The sequence below is a fragment of the Cupressus sempervirens genome, chromosome 11 (genome assembly GCF_028749045.1).
Source record: "Cupressus sempervirens isolate cs-2001-9-10 chromosome 11, ASM2874904v1, whole genome shotgun sequence".
NCBI lineage: Eukaryota > Viridiplantae > Streptophyta > Pinopsida > Cupressales > Cupressaceae > Cupressus > Cupressus sempervirens.
In genome coordinates, this window is record NC_143128.1 from 739564172 (window position 1) to 739570171 (window position 6000).

Consider the following 6000-nt stretch of genomic DNA (forward strand, 5'->3'; position numbering starts at 1 on the left):
ATATTTTTAGAGCTTTTCAAACTGTTTTAAAAAAAATATTTTATATGTTCAAATTTTATATTCTTAGTCAGCATAAGGTGGGAGAATATTATTCCAATGGATATTGTGAATGCATAATAACACTCTTGAGTTTATAAGGTACTTTATAAGTATTTCATTGTTGATTATGAGTTATGAGTTGATGGTGGCGAGATCTAAGATCTAGTTCAATATAGAACATCACCTATTTGGCCTTTGAAGCATGTTTTAAATTAAAAAACTATGAAACTTGCCTTTGATAGCAAGCATATGGATATCACTAACAATCCTTAAACTTGCATATGATCAAACTGAAAAATAAACATAACCATAACACAATGCAACTCATAGCACTATTATTTGTTAACTAAGGAAATCTTGGCCAAGGGAAAACCTCGGTAGAGATGGTAACCACAAAATGGTCCACTAATCAAAAGTATCTTGTGAAAGATATTGACTTTGTTAGGAGTCCATTACATCCATATAGTGTATCTGTCTTTGTTAGAAGCCTCAACCCTGTTAAGTTACAAAAATCTTCAAAATTGTGGCCTACTGGAAATTGCAAAATTGTAAATCATCTTCAAAATGTATACCATCTTATATTCATACTATATTCTATTTACAACTTACATTGAACAATTTTCTTATCAATACTCTCCCCCGTTAACATTAATGGCATAGGTGAGCCAAAACTTATATACATGTCAAAAATTGTTACCTTCTTTTCTTAAAGCTTATCGATTATTAATGATTGTTTTAAATTTTTGCTTCATGCTAATGCACTCCTATATATCCTTCATTGCCTTAGATACATTGATCATTGCACATAAGCTATATGATAACTCAATTGCATTAAGATTAGAATATATTAGTCTTCCATAAGACTTTTATATCCATGCATTGCCTTTGTACATGATCAATTTTAAGAGTAAGGCGTTCCCTTAATAGTGACAATTTCCTCATTGTTCTTTCATTTTGTAATTCAAGTAGCCTTAGCTCATCATGAGCATTTCTGATTCTTCTCTCCAAACCAGTACTGTATGCATTTGGATATTTTCGTTCATCCACAATGCTTTTTAGTTATGCCTCGTTGTCCTTTATCTCCTTCTGAATGTTGTGAGTGTATGCAAATGATAATGCACATTTGCCTTATAAATCATTTCCTTCTTGTAGGCATCTCCTTAGCTCCTTGATACAATTATCAAGAACTGATAGATCATTGGTGATATTGTTGTAGACCATGTTGAATAAATTACATCATGTGTAGTTTGGGCCTTTATTGCTGCAATCTCAACTAATGTAGAGAACTTCTTATCAAATTCTTCCATTGTCTTTTTGTTGTCACTTTCTCAAGTGTGATAAATGCACTCTTACTCATTTTACTAGATTGTTCTACTATCTTTCCAATTGAAAATGTTGTTAGTTGAAGATATTTATTATATCCATGTTTCCTCCAAACATCTTTGTAACATGTTGAAATCTTGTGATAAGTGCTTCAGGAGGCGACCTTGAAGTACTTGTTGATGGAGTATCTAATGCCTTGGTGTTTGTACTACTACTATTCGTCTTTCCTCAATTGTTGGCCTTTGTCATTTTAGTGGCTGTGATGGCTGGTTATCCATTTGATCATTCTTTTCTTGCTCTCTCGCTATCTTATCCTCTTCTTTCATCTTTTCTTCTTTGTCTGTCTTCTTCAATTGAAAGTGTTGGATGTGGCTTTGTCCACTATGTTTGATCAATTTGTTGTAAAGTCAAAATTTGTGCTCACAATACTGGGTCTCAAAGATAACTCTATAGATGTTCTTGTGTGCACAGAACAATAGAGTCTTGTTGACTTGCTTTATTGTCTTCTTCATTACAATTGGGGTAATCCACTATATTACCTGTGACCAAATTGCCAACTTCATACTCTTGCTGACTTGTAAAGGGGTCTTGTAATTGCTACCAAAGAGATCTTCACTAGTGTCAATGGTAGTTGTAGCCCTCTCCTGTCATCATGCTATCATCTTGCACATTAGGTGCATCCTCAATATCCATTACTGTATGGTCTTGAGGCTCTTCTTCTTTTGGTGCTCGTGGTGTAGTGGGTGTCTTTTTCATAGATTGAATAATTGTCAATTCAATTTCCTTAGTTACTAGCTCATATTGCTCCTATTATCAATATAGATCTTTTTTATTTCTCAATAGTAGTTCAATCTTCTTCAAGATTGCTTCTATTTCATCATCACTATGAAAGTCACAAAGCTCTCTAATCGCTTGCTCTCTTATTTTCTCATCTTCCTCTTTCGTCCTAGCTTTCTTCTCAATCAATCTATTATGTTTCCATGAATATGTACAAACAGTTTAAAATCTATCATATATCTTATGACTAGATATTCTAACCGTCTCTTCTGCGAAGGATCATACAAGTCATAACACATGTTCAGTTGTGTAAGATTTCCATCCTTAATTATCATCTAATTCATTCTACCAATCTCTAGTTTCCAGTTTTGTCTTTTCCTTCAATTGCTTTTTGATTTTTGTGGCTAAATATGTGGTTTGGCTAATGGTTCAACTAATGGTGGTGGGGTGAGATGGCTCCTGTTCACATTGCATTTCAAAACGCTGATGTTCTCGCTCACCATCCTCTAAACTGCTGTGACTATTGTGTTTGGGGGTGTCGTTCTTGGGAAGTCTTCAACCCATGTTGCTGCGTCTCTTGATGGGTCTGTTGGGCTATCTTAGACGACCCTCTTCGAGTCTCAGGTTGCTACGGGGAGGTCTGCGATTTCTTATGTGGATGTGGCTGCTTTTCAGGTAGGTCTCGGTGCTCCTACCTCTGTTGGGAGAGGGGGACCTCGTCTTTCGGTTTTGCCTATCTCTAGTAGTAGCCCCATTAATCTTGATTCATAAACTATTGATGAGATTTCCAAAAATATGGAGGATTACTCTTCTATTGTTGCTAGTTTTTGTTTTAGGGGTTTTTGGCCCTCTCTTCTTGATTTACATGCTTTGATTTCTAAACATTGGGACCAATAATAACTGATATAGTTCAGATTTACCTTGTGGCAAGGGTTTTTTTTATTGTGAAATTTGCAAATGTTGTAGATAGGAAAACCATTTTGTGTAACAATTGTTTCTCTTGGGAGGAGAGGTTTCCCCTGATGGCCAAACTTTGGTATTAGGGATTTGATCTGGCTATTGAACCCTTTAATAAGATACTTTTATGGGTAAGATTGTCGAGTCTTCGCTTTCACCTTTGGTTGGATTCAGTCTTGGAGTCTGTGGGGGAGGCCATTAGGAATTTCTAGATAGTTGACACAGATTCTTCTGATGTGTTTAAGACGACGTATGCTCACATTCTTATGGAAGTTGATGTTTCTAAGGGTCAACTTGAACAGATTACTTTGTCTTCTCTAAATGGTTCTTAGACCCAAAATCTTGATTATGAGGGTATTCCCTTCAAATGCAAGAAATGTCACAAGACTGGCCTTCTCACTACACAGTGTTCCTCTGATAAGGTTAGATCAAAGAAATCACCTTCTTGGTGGTTGGCGGTTTTAGACCATCATTATACAGTTCAAATGTTTCCAAGGAAGGGGATGGGGCGGATTGCTCACCTCATAATGATCTTTCTCTGACAGATGCTACTATTGCTATCTTTGATGATACAGATGCTGTCTCTAAGGCGACTTTGGTTCAAAATGTTAAGACTGTGCCTTCTTTTGTTGCTGGCTCTATCTAGAAGATTGATGCTAGAGCTAGTTCAACTGTCTTATCTCCTGTTGCTGCGGGTATTGATGCCCATGGTTCTTCTATGAGGATTTTGGGGGTTAGCAGTGGTGCTACCCTTTTCCCTCCCATGGATACTTTTGCGGTCTGCCCTGGTTCTTCACGTTTATCTCTGGATTGGTAGATGATTGCTGAAAAGGTGATGGATGGACATCAATTAAAAGAAAAAAAGTCAAATCCTCCAAACCTTTGTTTGATGTCTTTACGTTCTCAAATGATTGGACCAAAATGAAAATCTTGATTGTCCTTTGTTTTTTTCTAGGTTGGTTTTTAGCCCTCTTACGGGGAACTTTGGTGAGTCCCTCTAGTTTGCTTGGTGCTGTTCCATGGTTGTGTTAAGATCCTTCATTGCTATATCTTTTTCCTCTTTGTACAAGGTTTTGGGTCCTTTCAAACCCTGTTTTTACTTAATCAAAACTAATGGTGGTGTGATTTGTCCTCTCATCTCCTTAGGTGGTGTCACTTGCTTTTTTGGCTATGCATTTTTCCTTCCAACATATGTCATCAAAAATTTAGTTGACTTCTTGGGTCCTGGACCAATAACCATTTCTTTTATTCTTGTTTGATAGGTGCCTAAGTTATTGATAGTGAGGTCCTTGTAGACCTTCTAGAAGTTGCATGTGTTCTTTTCTTATTGATTATAGTTGCATCTTCTTCTTTTGCTGGTTTTTCCTAACACTAATAGGACTTAGTGTTGTAGGGGTAGGTGTTGCTGATCTATTTATTACTGGTGGGGGAGAGCTAGGTGCTACTGATAGTGGCTACACTAGCACGATATTGCTTTGTCTGCTTGCTCTCATCTTTTCCATAGTCTACTTGGCTTCATCATATTCTTCTTTTGTTATACTTGTGTCCTTTAACATCTTCTTTGCAATATTCTCTACCTTTTTCTTGGTTGCCTTAGAAATTTATAATTGTTCATGTTTTTATGAGGATCACTACAAATGTATTAAGTATTGCCATGTATTTTGGTCTTTGTTTTCTAAATGGTAGCGACCTCTTATTTATAATGAGTAAAGACTAAGAAGAGACATGTCCTATGAAGGGACATATGTATCATTATTTTGACAATTAATATAAGAATAAATACACACACACACACACACACACACACACACACACACACACACACACACACAGAGTAATTTCTCTCATATAATAAACTTATATCTCATATCTAATTATATTCCATATATAATTGTATATAAACATAGGTTTATCTGACTTAAGCTACCAAACATCAACACTCCCTCTTAGCTAGGGAGGATAAACACACGTATTACCTCAAGGTAATATCAAGTTAGCAAGATTAATGATATCTTTGATGAGAAGATTTTCATCATTTTGATATCGCATTTGATATCAAGAGTATTGGTCTCCTAGAATATCAACATTCAATATTCAGCAAGTACTCAAAACATTTGATATCATGAGTATTGGTCTCCCGGAATGCATGATATTCACCAAATACTCTTTGAGTAATGGCCTTCTAGAACATCAAGTCACATGATATTCATTGAGTACTCTATGAGTAATGGCCTTCCCGAACATCAAGATGCGTGATATTCACTAAGTGCTTTGTGCAATGACCTTTCAAAATATCTATATGCATAACATTCACCATGTACTAAAAAAGATGTTTATATGGCATGTGCACACACATTCTCATAATGCTTACCATATAAACATCAACTATGAAAAACATAATCTATTATGATTTGCATAGACAATGTAAGATATCCATCATTATATAAAATTTAGTTATTATAAGATCATCACCTCTCAATAACTTCTACAAATACAAGTTACATCATTTGGAAATCATCACTTCCTCATGATGTGTAGGCCCATTAAAATCACATAGTTATGAGGTATATTCACAAATCATAGTTTTCTTGATTGCTACATTTATTGATCACTAGAGAATCCATATCAACATGGATTACACCATATCAACATGGATTACTCCCTCTGTATTAATATGATCAAGATCACTGAAGGTTGATTGAATCATATCCTCTATCTGCTCCTTCAGATAGATGTGTCAAACTCCTTCTAAACATCAATCTTTTGAACTCCTTTGCCTTTGAAGAAGTGTCAAACTCCCTTTGAGTCTGAAATCAATCTCCCTTTTCCTATAAGAACACACTTAGAGGAAACAAAATGAAGACAAATAACTCTCATAATACATATAGAAATATAAATAAGAGA